General features: G+C 48.9%; 2 long non-coding RNA genes across 2 annotated transcripts; both read right to left on the reverse strand.

The window, feature by feature from the left end:
* Nucleotides 1-6,910: 6,910 nt before the first annotated feature.
* Nucleotides 6,911-7,937, reverse strand: LOC121405210. The gene is made up of 3 exons (XR_005968414.1): nucleotides 7,831-7,937; nucleotides 7,565-7,701; nucleotides 6,911-7,482 (listed from the first exon to the last, which is right to left on the reverse strand). It is a non-coding gene; the product is annotated as an uncharacterized LOC121405210 (long non-coding RNA).
* A 6,159-nt stretch (nucleotides 7,938-14,096) lies between these two features.
* LOC121405211 lies at nucleotides 14,097-14,948 on the reverse strand. Its single transcript, XR_005968415.1, has 3 exons — nucleotides 14,842-14,948; nucleotides 14,576-14,712; nucleotides 14,097-14,493 (listed from the first exon to the last, which is right to left on the reverse strand). It is a non-coding gene; the product is annotated as an uncharacterized LOC121405211 (long non-coding RNA).
* Between the last annotated feature and the right edge of the window lie 787 nt (nucleotides 14,949-15,735).

The following is a 15,735-nucleotide window of genomic DNA, read 5'->3' on the forward strand; positions in this document are numbered from 1 at the left end:
TTGCTGCATCTGCATCTGTGTCTGTGTTTCTGAGTTTGTGTGCTGCTTTAGCCTGCCTTCACTCACATTGGCCTGGCCATGCCATGCCAGCCAGCTTGGGTGAGTTTTGAAGCCATTCCCGAATACTTGATGCGGCACACACACACACACTCAGACACACAGCCAACTTCCGGGCGGCCGGACCAGATTGCCGCTCGATGGACCACAACCATGCTGTACTCTTTAACTTCTGGAGGCCATTAATACATTGACGACGGCGTTTCCTATCCAACATGCCACTACACAACTGAGACGCCCATAATCCAGCAGCATGGCTGTGGTACAGGAGGATGACGGAGCTGGCCGGTATTGACGGGACAATGCAACTACTGCATTGCCTCTGCTCATGCCTGCTGGTGCTTTGTTGTTGCTCGTCCTCCTGTTAGTACAAAATAGACAAGAAAAACAGATTAATTATAAGGAAAAACTGTTGTGTTTATGTATTTTATGATTGTACGTACCTTGCCGTTTCGTCTGATTGTAAGTAAACGTAATTTGTTTTCTCTTTTATTTTTGCATGTATCTGTGTTTCTTTTTAAATTGTTTTCCACAAGCCATTACTGGATGCTTGCCATGCCTACATATTGTACGGGACAGACTGCAATTGTCGAATGTAAGCAATGTTACTCTTCTTCTTGCCAGTCGTCCAATTGAAATTTATTTTCAAATGGCCATTACAAATGCAATTGTAGGCATGCACATCCCCCCCTTTTATTCATCTCTTACCTTTTTTCCTTCTCCTTGCTATCCTCTTTTTGTCCTTGTAGTTTATTTGTATCATATTGTATTTTAATTTGTTTTTAGTTTGTTGTGCTGTTTAAATGTTTCCATGGTCCAATTGTAAATATTTTAAAGTCCCCACCTTCTTGACCCTTCTCCCCATGGAACTATCGATAGCCAAAACAATTTGCCCAGCCCTCGATAAAATTTTTAAAATCCCCCACCCCCCTTGCAAGTTAATTTATTCTTATTTATTGACCAGGTGGCAGCCAGCTACCTATAGTAATTTATTTATATCGCCAATACACTTTTTAACACATTGCCACTACTCTGTTTAGCCTCCCCGATAGTTGGAATAGTTTTTGCCATTTCGATTAATTTGATCACTTTTGACTAACTATCGCTTGGAGCGCCCCGCAAATACTAGTATGTTTTTGTATATTCTTTTTGTTGGATCTCTCTTGTGAATTAAACACAGTCAGCACACATGACGGTAGGCCAATAAAATGGAATTTTGACCCGCCAATTTATATCCCACACACTGTGATAGACTGACAGACTGACAATTGGACGGTTTTTTCCCTTTTCCCTTTTCTCTCTCTCTTTGACAGTTTAAAAGCCAATTCATATTTAGAATTAGAGTCTCGTTTTTGTTGTTTCTTCCCACATTTTTCTTTGAATTAGCGTTAGAGCTCAGCGTTTTTAAAAAAGCCATTACTATCCATACAAAAATATTGTTCGCGAAATCTTATTCCCGTGCTGTCACAGGCATTGGTCGAGTTTGTTTTCACATCCATAATTGGTAGAATAATCGAATGGATATTTCTTAACAAGTAGGGCTGTAGTCTCTCTCTCGCGTAAAATTCACAAATGCAAATGAAAAAATGCTTCTGGTTGCTGTCATGTCACTTTGTTTATTCGTATTGTAATACGATGCGAATTGTTGCTGCCATTTCACACAGGCAAAAACCAGAGGCAGGGAAAGTAAAAGAACAGAGGCTCTATTGACAAAGGCGGAGACGAAGAATGTCCACTGTCCAATTTGGGGGGTAAGTGGGGTACATCAGTCTGATAGGTAGGCGCAGCCAGTTGAACATGCTATAGCCATTTATTGTAGCATACTTTTAAGCGCCGACTGACCCACTGACCGACCGTATGAGTGAACCTACATCCTCTCTCTCTCTATTTTTCGGCTGCCCTTTTGCCCTCGGCTCACGAGCAGTTTCGGCTGCTGCTGATGCTGCGCCAGTTTGGTTTGGAGTCGGGCTCGACTGAGTGGAGTAGATCGATCGCCGAAATATAGTTGATCTCTGGCAGCGTTTGCCTTCGGACGTCTGATAGTTTTTCTTCGAGTCGAGTTCCGGGTCGCGTCGCCATTTTATTTCGCTTCTGGGTCGTCGTCGTCGCCTGGCTCGCCATGAACTTGTGATATAGTGGACGGTGGACAGTCTTGTGTCTTGTGTCTTGCTTCTTTTCTTCCCACACTGCCTCCCCCAATACAGCAAAAATAACAGTCAGACTCATATATGTATATATATATATATCGTGGGCATGCGTGTGTGTGTATGTGTGAGCGTGTACATGGTGCTTGCCTCAATTTTTGTTTCCCCAGTTACTGAAAACGAAATCCAAATTGCCCAAGCCAAAACGGTGAAATATATACCGACAGCCAAAACCAATCAAACCATACAGATGGTGCCTGCAAAAACCAAAAACTGAGAGCCGGAAACGAATACGAGAATATATAGACAACGTAGGCAGTGCCATGGTGCTTTTATGTACATGCAGATATATATATATGTGTATATTGTGTGTGTGGAGTGCCAAATAACCAAATAAAAAAGGGAGGAAAAAAGTGAAAAAATCAGACAGCTAGACAGACAGACGCGCAGCCGCCATTGCCAATTTTCATTATCGCCGTCTCGTCGTGTCTCTCTCTATCGTCGTCTCTGTCTCCCACGCCGTTCTGACCCAACGACTCTGTGCCGCCGCTCTCTCTCTCTCTCTCTCTCCATTTTGGACGAGTGTGTGCTTAGTGCCTGTGACTCTGTGCATGTGTGTGTCTTCTCTCATTCCCCTCTCACTGTCTTTGTGTGAGTGCATGCGTCCAATACGTACACTTGTATACCTAAATGTATAAAAAACTGTAATTAAAACTGCAACTAAATCAAAACTAAGCCAATACGAAACAAATTGATCCAAAGAAAATATACAAAAATATACAAAAATACAACAACAACTAAAATACCAAACGCGTTGCTTTAATTGATCGGTAACGGGTCGGGGAGTGGGTCGCATACCTGCCACTAATCTCAAGACAATACCAACTCAACGAATCCAATGCCAATCCACCAACAAGACGATATGTCGAGGACAAGAGAGACGACCGGCAAGAGGCCAGCAGCAGCAGCAGCAGCAGCAACTAAAATGGACGACGAAGAAGAAATGATGATGATGACGACAACAGCAACTACAACAAGGAGAAGAAGCGTGAGAGGCGCCAATACTCACTTGGCCGCTGCAGCAGTGATTGATGACGCCATCATCACTACCACCACTACAACTACCACCACTACTGCTGCCGCAAATGCAAATGCAGCCGCTGCAGCCAATGTTGAGGACGCCCGGCAAATTGAACTGTCGACCACCATTTCCATAACCACGTCCGATTCAGACTCCTCCTCTGCGAGTGACGGTGAGTTTGATTGCACGGTTATTGCCACTCCTTGTACTAGCCACAGGCCGGCGGCATCCACATGTACGCCGACGCCTGCTGCAGCAGCAGCAGCAGCAGCAACTACAACTGCAACAACAACAACAACGGCAGCATCGCCATCATCGCCAGTGATGACTCAGATGGAGGCCATGGCAGCATCGGCTGCAGCTGCAGCGTCTTTGGCGCTTATTCCGCCCCCACTACCACAACCAAAAGCAGCGAATCCGACGACGATGGCTCTGCCTGAGCAGGTGCCGGCTTCCGGGCCAGCGGCAGCAAAACCAACACACACACAGGTGCTTGTGCGTGAGATGACGAGAGTGCAGCCAGCACAGCCATTACCCTGCGTCCCAAAGGTCATCTTTGGGAATCTCCCGCCAAGCACAAAGAGAGTGGCCGATATGATGCCAAAAAGCCCGCCTATTACATTCCCTCACTTGCCCCCCACCACTGTCTCCCCATTACCAGCACACACATATGCCAATGCAGTTATTCTGCTGCCACCAGTGTCCAAGTGTGCAGCCAGTGGGAGTATGGAGATAAGCGATGGGGATGGGGAGAGGGAACAGCAACTACAAATGCATCGTCGTCGTCGTGAGCAGCTGCAGCAGCAGCGCAGCCAGCAGCAGCGACAGCAGAGACGACGATCATCGGAGAGCGCATGCGTGGGTGCGCTGAACTCTGGTCGCGGTCAGTGCCCTTCGGCTTCGGCTCTGGCCTGCTCTGCTCTCCCCACTACTCGCCAAAAGGTTGCTGAGAGTGCTCTCGCCCAAGCCATTACAACTGCAAATGCACTCACACCCACACCAACACACACAACAACAGTGGCTGGTACGGCTGGCTTGTCCAACCTCGAGCCTGGTTCGAGTTCGATGACGTGCTCGATATTGGGTGCGGGCGGGGCAAGCGTGAGGAAGAGGAAGCGTACCTTGCTTGCTGATCTTGGTAGGCGTGGCGGCGCCGATGGTGGCGTCGTTGTTGATGACGACGACGACGAGGCCAACTATGGTGATGAGGATGAGGATCTGGGGCCGGCACCTAAAGTGGTTCGACGGCGTCGCCAATTGCGGCGCCAGCAACAACAACAACAGCTGCAATTGCAGGAGCAGCAACAACAACAACAACAGCAGCAATTGCAGCAGCAAATGCAGCAGCAGCGACAACAACAACAACAACAGCTGCTTAGCCAGCCACCGTCAGGCTCCCTCCAAAACGCCCCCTCTCCCCCGCCAATCCAAATCCAAATCCAAATATATTGCTGCCAACACGTATTGCCATCGCTGCCAATCCCATGCCCATTCACGCTCTCAGCATTGCCGCTGCCAATCCTCACACTGCCACCACCAACAGCATAAACATCAACAACACCAACGCCAATAACAGTAGCAGCAGCGGCGGCGGCCCCCCACCACCCGATGGCCACTTTACGCACCAGCCCAGCCAGGAGCGTGGCCTCAGGCTCCTGATCCACCGTCTCCCCAATGCCACTCCTACCCACTGGATCAAGGAAAAGCTGCAGGAGTTGGGTTATAATGTCGTTTTTATTAGGGCTCGGCCCGTGAATGGTGCCAGTGGCAACAACAACAACAGTAGCGGCGTAGGCGGCAATGTTGATGTTTCGGCCTCAGCTTGCAGCAGCAATGGCATCTTCGAGGCCGTCATCTCGCCAAAACCAGAGCGTGGCCATTACTCGGTTCTCGCGCTCCTTGAACTTGGTGGCCGGTCGGTGACAATAGAGCGCCAAGCCACTCCGCGCAATCCCGTGCAGTGCCACCGCTGCCAATCCCTAGGCCACACTCGCAACTACTGCAGGAGGGCTTTCGTCTGCATGAAGTGTGCCGGCCCGCACTCAACCATCACATGCACAAAGCCAAGGCATCTGCCGTCCAAATGCGCCAATTGCCAGGGTGCCCACATTAGCGCCTATAAGGGATGTCCGGCATACAAGGGGGCTAGGAGTCGCCTCAGGTCGCACATCATGGCGATGCGGGTGAGCAGGAGGAGCCAGGGCTGGCGATCTTCTTTGCAGCAGTCATCCGGGGAGCAGCAACAGCTGCAGCCACGCCAACATCAACGCCGGCAGAGCCATCGCCGTGGCCAAAATCGGCAGCAGCAGCAGCAGCAGCAGCAGCGGCAGCGGCAGCACCAACATGAACAGCGACTCCCTTTGGATCGACAGCAGGCTGCAAATGCCAATTCCAATGACGCGGCCAGTCCTCAGCCATTCCAGCGCCAGCATCAACAATCACGGCAGCAACAACAACAACAACAACAGGAGCAGCAGCGTCGTCATCGTCGCCAGCCGCAGCAACAGCAGCAACAACAACAACAGCACCAACAACATCAGCGGCGGCCTGCTGGGCGGATTGATGATGAAGGCATTGTTGCCGGTGGCGCTGCGATGCGTTCCTGTGGCAATGGTGAGGACGGCTGTGTCGGGCAGGAGACTGCAAGAAAGATTGCTGCTATGGAAACCAAACTGGCGGAAATGATGCATCTACTTACCAGTCTGTTGCGTCCAGAGATTGCCTCGCGGATGCCGCCGCAAATTGTGACCAATCCAGCCACTACTACGGCCAAAAAAGTGGCCGCCACTGGTCGCAAGCGGAAGAGGCCATCGAGGAATGTGGCCACCATTGATGGCAACTCAGCTGCAGCCACTCCTACTTCGGCTCCAAGCCCATTGGAGGCGACGCCATCATCGTCGAATGCACCTTTGGCGAAGCCATCGGCGCCTGGGACGCTGCCACTGCCACTCGAAAAGCCGGCGCCTGTCCTCGAGGTGGATGATTCAGAGATGAATGCTTCCGAGTATGATGACGATGACGAAGATGGGTGGACGGATGAGGATCCTATAGCCGATCTGAGCCGAATTTGGAGCGGCCAAATAGCCAGGGCGTTGTCCAATCAAAGCCAAATGGACGAGGGCGTCCACTACTAGAGATGCCACTACAAAAAAGAAAGAAGAAAGAAAAAGCAATTAAAATATGAAGCAGCCACTAAAAACAATTAACATAAATTAGCAAAAACACACAAAATTGCCACCACCAATAGCGAACACTACTTCTCTCCACTACAATTGCAGACATTGCTCGGGCGATCGGACCAACTTTTGGTCGCTCGAGTTTTCGTCTGAGAGATGGGATTTGTGGCCAATACGAGTCGCTGCAGCGGCAGACTGCCACTACTTGACTTTTATGCATTGTGGCATACAATTTTTGGGCGGCCGGACCCGTTCGTCGCTCAGAATGATTGCCTCGACCAGCCAACACTGCAAGCCACTACAAATATGACAAGGCACGGGCGGCCGGACCAGTTTTGTCGCTCGTTGCTGCACCTGTGTGTGTGGGTGTGCAGATTCATTATACACCAATTCGCACACTGACGCAACACCCACACAGTCGGTTTTGGGTGGCCGGAACAGTTGCCATTCATTGATCGACTATTATGACTCCACGATGCGGTACACTTTTTGGGCGGCCGGACCCGTTTGTCGCTCGAAATGATGTATGTACATACGCAGACACCTTGTACGCCACAAGCCACTACAACTATGACAAGGCACGGGCGGCCGGACCAGTTTGTCGCTCGTTGCTGCATCTGCATCTGTGTCTGTGTTTCTGAGTTTGTGTGCTGCTTTAGCCTGCCTTCACTCACATTGGCCTGGCCATGCCATGCCAGCCAGCTTGGGTGAGTTTTGAAGCCATTCCCGAATACTTGATGCGGCACACACACACACTCAGACACACAGCCAACTTCCGGGCGGCCGGACCAGATTGCCGCTCGATGGACCACAACCATGCTGTACTCTTTAACTTCTGGAGGCCATTAATACATTGACGACGGCGTTTCCTATCCAACATGCCACTACACAACTGAGACGCCCATAATCCAGCAGCATGGCTGTGGTACAGGAGGATGACGGAGCTGGCCGGTATTGACGGGACAATGCAACTACTGCATTGCCTCTGCTCATGCCTGCTGGTGCTTTGTTGTTGCTCGTCCTCCTGTTAGTACAAAATAGACAAGAAAAACAGATTAATTATAAGGAAAAACTGTTGTGTTTATGTATTTTATGATTGTACGTACCTTGCCGTTTCGTCTGATTGTAAGTAAACGTAATTTGTTTTCTCTTTTATTTTTGCATGTATCTGTGTTTCTTTTTAAATTGTTTTCCACAAGCCATTACTGGATGCTTGCCATGCCTACATATTGTACGGGACAGACTGCAATTGTCGAATGTAAGCAATGTTACTCTTCTTCTTGCCAGTCGTCCAATTGAAATTTATTTTCAAATGGCCATTACAAATGCAATTGTAGGCATGCACATCCCCCCCCTTTTATTCATCTCTTACCTTTTTTCCTTCTCCTTGCTATCCTCTTTTTGTCCTTGTAGTTTATTTGTATCATATTGTATTTTAATTTGTTTTTAGTTTGTTGTGCTGTTTAAATGTTTCCATGGTCCAATTGTAAATATTTTAAAGTCCCCACCTTCTTGACCCTTCTCCCCATGGAACTATCGATAGCCAAAACAATTTGCCCAGCCCTCGATAAAATTTTTAAAATCCCCCACCCCCCTTGCAAGTTAATTTATTCTTATTTATTGACCAGGTGGCAGCCAGCTACCTATAGTAATTTATTTATATCGCCAATACACTTTTTAACACATTGCCACTACTCTGTTTAGCCTCCCCGATAGTTGGAATAGTTTTTGCCATTTCGATTAATTTGATCACTTTTGACTAACTATCGCTTGGAGCGCCCCGCAAATACTAGTATGTTTTTGTATATTCTTTTTGTTGGATCTCTCTTGTGAATTAAACACAGTCAGCACACATGACGGTAGGCCAATAAAATGGAATTTTGACCCGCCAATTTATATCCCACACACTGTGATAGACTGACAGACTGACAATTGGACGGTTTTTTCCCTTTTCCCTTTTCTCTCTCTCTTTGACAGTTTAAAAGCCAATTCATATTTAGAATTAGAGTCTCGTTTTTGTTGTTTCTTCCCACATTTTTCTTTGAATTAGCGTTAGAGCTCAGCGTTTTTAAAAAAGCCATTACTATCCATACAAAAATATTGTTCGCGAAATCTTATTCCCGTGCTGTCACAGGCATTGGTCGAGTTTGTTTTCACATCCATAATTGGTAGAATAATCGAATGGATATTTCTTAACAAGTAGGGCTGTAGTCTCTCTCTCGCGTAAAATTCACAAATGCAAATGAAAAAAATGCTTCTGGTTGCTGTCATGTCACTTTGTTTATTCGTATTGTAATACGATGCGAATTGTTGCTGCCATTTCACACAGGCAAAAACCAGAGGCAGGGAAAGTAAAAGAACAGAGGCTCTATTGACAAAGGCGGAGACGAAGAATGTCCACTGTCCAATTTGGGGGGTAAGTGGGGTACATCAGTCTGATAGGTAGGCGCAGCCAGTTGAACATGCTATAGCCATTTATTGTAGCATACTTTTAAGCGCCGACTGACCCACTGACCGACCGTATGAGTGAACCTACATCCTCTCTCTCTATTTTTCGGCTGCCCTTTTGCCCTCGGCTCACGAGCAGTTTCGGCTGCTGCTGATGCTGCGCCAGTTTGGTTTGGAGTCGGGCTCGACTGAGTGGAGTAGATCGATCGCCGAAATATAGTTGATCTCTGGCAGCGTTTGCCTTCGGACGTCTGATAGCTTGGCTTTTCTTCGAGTCGAGTTCCGGGTCGCGTCGCCATTTCATTTCGCTTCTGGGTCGTCGTCGTCGCCTGGCTCGCCATGAACTTGTGATATAGTGGACGGTGGACAGTCTTGTGTCTTGTGTCTTGCTTCTTTTCTTCCCACACTGCTCCCCCCAATACAGCAAAAATAACAGTCAGACTCATATATGTATATATATATATCGTGGGCATGCGTGTGTGTGTATGTGTGAGCGTGTACATGGTGCTTGCCTCAATTTTTGTTTCCCCAGTTACTGAAAACGAAATCCAAATTGCCCAAGCCAAAACGGTGAAATATATACCGACAGCCAAAACCAATCAAACCATACAGATGGTGCCTGCAAAAACCAAAAACTGAGAGCCGGAAACGAATACGAGAATATATAGACAACGTAGGCAGTGCCATGGTGCTTTTATGTACATGCAGATATATATATATGTGTATATTGTGTGTGTGGAGTGCCAAATAACCAAATAAAAAAGGGAGGAAAAAAGTGAAAAAATCAGACAGCTAGACAGACAGACGCGCAGCCGCCATTGCCAATTTTCATTATCGCCGTCTCGTCGTGTCTCTCTCTATCGTCGTCTCTGTCTCCCACGCCGTTCTGACCCAACGACTCTGTGCCGCCGCTCTCTCTCTCTCTCTCTCCATTTTGGACGAGTGTGTGCTTAGTGCCTGTGACTCTGTGCATGTGTGTGTCTTCTCTCATTCCCCTCTCACTGTCTTTGTGTGAGTGCATGCGTCCAATACGTACACTTGTATACTTAAATGTATAAAAAACTGTAATTAAAACTGCAACTAAATCAAAACTAAGCCAATACGAAACAAATTGATCCAAAGAAAATATACAAAAATATACAAAAATACAACAACAACTAAAATACCAAACGCGTTGCTTTAATTGATCGGTAACGGGTCGGGGAGTGGGTCGCATACCTGCCACTAATCTCAAGACAATACCAACTCAACGAATCCAATGCCAATCCACCAACAAGACGATATGTCGAGGACAAGAGAGACGACCGGCAAGAGGCCAGCAGCAGCAGCAGCAGCAGCAACTAAAATGGACGACGAAGAAGAAATGATGATGATGACGACAACAGCAACTACAACAAGGAGAAGAAGCGTGAGAGGCGCCAATACTCACTTGGCCGCTGCAGCAGTGATTGATGACGCCATCATCACTACCACCACTACAACTACCACCACTACTGCTGCCGCAAATGCAAATGCAGCCGCTGCAGCCAATGTTGAGGACGCCCGGCAAATTGAACTGTCGACCACCATTTCCATAACCACGTCCGATTCAGACTCCTCCTCTGCGAGTGACGGTGAGTTTGATTGCACGGTTATTGCCACTCCTTGTACTAGCCACAGGCCGGCGGCATCCACATGTACGCCGACGCCTGCTGCAGCAGCAGCAGCAGCAGCAACTACAACTGCAACAACAACAACAACGGCAGCATCGCCATCATCGCCAGTGATGACTCAGATGGAGGCCATGGCAGCATCGGCTGCAGCTGCAGCGTCTTTGGCGCTTATTCCGCCCCCACTACCACAACCAAAAGCAGCGAATCCGACGACGATGGCTCTGCCTGAGCAGGTGCCGGCTTCCGGGCCAGCGGCAGCAAAACCAACACACACACAGGTGCTTGTGCGTGAGATGACGAGAGTGCAGCCAGCACAGCCATTACCCTGCGTCCCAAAGGTCATCTTTGGGAATCTCCCGCCAAGCACAAAGAGAGTGGCCGATATGATGCCAAAAAGCCCGCCTATTACATTCCCTCACTTGCCCCCCACCACTGTCTCCCCATTACCAGCACACACATATGCCAATGCAGTTATTCTGCTGCCACCAGTGTCCAAGTGTGCAGCCAGTGGGAGTATGGAGATAAGCGATGGGGATGGGGAGAGGGAACAGCAACTACAAATGCATCGTCGTCGTCGTGAGCAGCTGCAGCAGCAGCGCAGCCAGCAGCAGCGACAGCAGAGACGACGATCATCGGAGAGCGCATGCGTGGGTGCGCTGAACTCTGGTCGCGGTCAGTGCCCTTCGGCTTCGGCTCTGGCCTGCTCTGCTCTCCCCACTACTCGCCAAAAGGTTGCTGAGAGTGCTCTCGCCCAAGCCATTACAACTGCAAATGCACTCACACCCACACCAACACACACAACAACAGTGGCTGGTACGGCTGGCTTGTCCAACCTCGAGCCTGGTTCGAGTTCGATGACGTGCTCGATATTGGGTGCGGGCGGGGCAAGCGTGAGGAAGAGGAAGCGTACCTTGCTTGCTGATCTTGGTAGGCGTGGCGGCGCCGATGGTGGCGTCGTTGTTGATGACGACGACGACGAGGCCAACTATGGTGATGAGGATGAGGATCTGGGGCCGGCACCTAAAGTGGTTCGACGGCGTCGCCAATTGCGGCGCCAGCAACAACAACAACAGCTGCAATTGCAGGAGCAGCAACAACAACAACAACAGCAGCAATTGCAGCAGCAAATGCAGCAGCAGCGACAACAACAACAACAACAGCTGCTTAGCCAGCCACCGTCAGGCTCCCTCCAAAACGCCCCCTCTCCCCCGCCAATCCAAATCCAAATCCAAATATATTGCTGCCAACACGTATTGCCATCGCTGCCAATCCCATGCCCATTCACGCTCTCAGCATTGCCGCTGCCAATCCTCACACTGCCACCACCAACAGCATAAACATCAACAACACCAACGCCAATAACAGTAGCAGCAGCGGCGGCGGCCCCCCACCACCCGATGGCCACTTTACGCACCAGCCCAGCCAGGAGCGTGGCCTCAGGCTCCTGATCCACCGTCTCCCCAATGCCACTCCTACCCACTGGATCAAGGAAAAGCTGCAGGAGTTGGGTTATAATGTCGTTTTTATTAGGGCTCGGCCCGTGAATGGTGCCAGTGGCAACAACAACAACAGTAGCGGCGTAGGCGGCAATGTTGATGTTTCGGCCTCAGCTTGCAGCAGCAATGGCATCTTCGAGGCCGTCATCTCGCCAAAACCAGAGCGTGGCCATTACTCGGTTCTCGCGCTCCTTGAACTTGGTGGCCGGTCGGTGACAATAGAGCGCCAAGCCACTCCGCGCAATCCCGTGCAGTGCCACCGCTGCCAATCCCTAGGCCACACTCGCAACTACTGCAGGAGGGCTTTCGTCTGCATGAAGTGTGCCGGCCCGCACTCAACCATCACATGCACAAAGCCAAGGCATCTGCCGTCCAAATGCGCCAATTGCCAGGGTGCCCACATTAGCGCCTATAAGGGATGTCCGGCATACAAGGGGGCTAGGAGTCGCCTCAGGTCGCACATCATGGCGATGCGGGTGAGCAGGAGGAGCCAGGGCTGGCGATCTTCTTTGCAGCAGTCATCCGGGGAGCAGCAACAGCTGCAGCCACGCCAACATCAACGCCGGCAGAGCCATCGCCGTGGCCAAAATCGGCAGCAGCAGCAGCAGCAGCAGCAGCGGCAGCGGCAGCACCAACATGAACAGCGACTCCCTTTGGATCGACAGCAGGCTGCAAATGCCAATTCCAATGACGCGGCCAGTCCTCAGCCATTCAACAATCACGGCAGCAACAACAACAACAACAACAGAGCAGCAGCGTCGTCATCGTCGCCAGCCGCAGCAACAGCAGCAACAACAACAACAGCACCAACAACATCAGCGGCGGCCTGCTGGGCGGATTGATGATGAAGGCATTGTTGCCGGTGGCGCTGCGATGCGTTCCTGTGGCAATGGTGAGGACGGCTGTGTCGGGCAGGAGACTGCAAGAAAGATTGCTGCTATGGAAACCAAACTGGCGGAAATGATGCATCTACTTACCAGTCTGTTGCGTCCAGAGATTGCCTCGCGGATGCCGCCGCAAATTGTGACCAATCCAGCCACTACTACGGCCAAAAAAGTGGCCGCCACTGGTCGCAAGCGGAAGAGGCCATCGAGGAATGTGGCCACCATTGATGGCAACTCAGCTGCAGCCACTCCTACTTCGGCTCCAAGCCCATTGGAGGCGACGGCATCATCGTCGAATGAACCTTTGGCGAAGCCATCGGCGCCTGGGACGCTGCCACTGCCACTCGAAAAGCCGGCGCCTGTCCTCGAGGTGGATGATTCAGAGATGAATGCTTCCGAGTATGATGACGATGACGAAGATGGGTGGACGGATGAGGATCCTATAGCCGATCTGAGCCGAATTTGGAGCGGCCAAATAGCCAGGGCGTTGTCCAATCAAAGCCAAATGGACGAGGGCGTCCACTACTAGAGATGCCACTACAAAAAAGAAAGAAGAAAGAAAAAGCAATTAAAATATGAAGCAGCCACTAAAAACAATTAACATAAATTAGCAAAAACACACAAAATTGCCACCACCAATAGCGAACACTACTTCTCTCCACTACAATTGCAGACATTGCTCGGGCGATCGGACCAACTTTTGGTCGCTCGAGTTTTCGTCTGAGAGCGGCAGACTGCCACTACTTGACTTTTATGCATTGTGGCATACAATTTTTGGGCGGCCGGACCCGTTCGTCGCTCAGAATGATTGCCTCGACCAGCCAACACTGCAAGCCACTACAAATATGACAAGGCACGGGCGGCCGGACCAGTTTTGTCGCTCGTTGCTGCACCTGTGTGTGTGGGTGTGCAGATTCATTATACACCAATTCGCACACTGACGCAACACCCACACAGTCGGTTTTGGGTGGCCGGAACAGTTGCCATTCATTGATCGACTATTATGACTCCACGATGCGGTACACTTTTTGGGCGGCCGGACCCGTTTGTCGCTCGAAATGATGTATGTACATACGCAGACACCTTGTACGCCACAAGCCACTACAACTATGACAAGGCACGGGCGGCCGGACCAGTTCGTCGCTCGTTGCTGCATCTGCATCTGTGTCTGTGTTTGTGTGCTGCTTTAGCCTGCCTTCACTCACATTGGCCTGGCCATGCCATGCCAGCCAGCTTGGGTGAGTTTTGAAGCCATTCCCGAATACTTGATGCGGCACACACACACACACTCAGACACACAGCCAACTTCCGGGCGGCCGGACCAGATTGCCGCTCGATGGACCACAACTGCTGTACTCTTTAACTTCTGGAGGCCATTAATACATTGACGACGGCGTTTCCTATCCAACATGCCACTACACAACTGAGACGCCCATAATCCAGCAGCATGGCTGTGGTACAGGAGGATGACGGAGCTGGCCGGTATTGACGGGACAATGCAACTACTGCATTGCCTCTGCTCATGCCTGCTGGTGCTTTGTTGTTGCTCGTCCTCCTGTTAGTACAAAATAGACAAGAAAAACAGATTAATTATAAGGAAAAACTGTTGTGTTTATGTATTTTATGATTGTACGTACCTTGCCGTTTCGTCTGATTGTAAGTAAACGTAATTTGTTTTCTCTTTTATTTTTGCATGTATCTGTGTTTCTTTTTAAATTGTTTTCCACAAGCCATTACTGGATGCTTGCCATGCCTACATATTGTACGGGACAGACTGCAATTGTCGAATGTAAGCAATGTTACTCTTCTTCTTGCCAGTCGTCCAATTGAAATTTATTTTCAAATGGCCATTACAAATGCAATTGTAGGCATGCACATCCCCCCCCTTTTATTCATCTCTTACCTTTTTTCCTTCTCCTTGCTATCCTCTTTTTGTCCTTGTAGTTTATTTGTATCATATTGTATTTTAATTTGTTTTTAGTTTGTTGTGCTGTTTAAATGTTTCCATGGTCCAATTGTAAATATTTTAAAGTCCCCACCTTCTTGACCCTTCTCCCCATGGAACTATCGATAGCCAAAACAATTTGCCCAGCCCTCGATAAAATTTTTAAAATCCCCCACCCCCCTTGCAAGTTAATTTATTCTTATTTATTGACCAGGTGGCAGCCAGCTACCTATAGTAATTTATTTATATCGCCAATACACTTTTTAACACATTGCCACTACTCTGTTTAGCCTCCCCGATAGTTGGAATAGTTTTTGCCATTTCGATTAATTTGATCACTTTTGACTAACTATCGCTTGGAGCGCCCCGCAAATACTAGTATGTTTTTGTATATTCTTTTTGTTGGATCTCTCTTGTGAATTAAACACAGTCAGCACACATGACGGTAGGCCAATAAAATGGAATTTTGACCCGCCAATTTATATCCCACACTGTGATAGACTGACAGACTGACAATTGGACGGTTTTTCTCTTTTCCCTTTTCTCTCTCTCTTTGACAGTTTAAAAGCCAATTCATATTTAGAATTAGAGTCTCGTTTTTGTTGTTTCTTCCCACATTTTTCTTTGAATTAGCGTTAGAGCTCAGCGTTTTTAAAAAAGCCATTACTATCCATACAAAAATATTGTTCGCGAAATCTTATTCCCGTGCTGTCACAGGCATTGGTCGAGTTTGTTTTCACATCCATAATTGGTAGAATAATCGAATGGATATTTCTTAACAAGTAGGGCTGTAGTCTCTCTCTCGCGTAAAATTCACAAATGCAAATGAAAAAATGCTTCTGGTTGCTGTCA

Source organism: Drosophila obscura, unplaced genomic scaffold (assembly GCF_018151105.1).
Source record: "Drosophila obscura isolate BZ-5 IFL unplaced genomic scaffold, ASM1815110v1 contig_81, whole genome shotgun sequence".
In the NCBI taxonomy this organism is placed as follows: Eukaryota; Metazoa; Arthropoda; class Insecta; order Diptera; family Drosophilidae; genus Drosophila; species Drosophila obscura.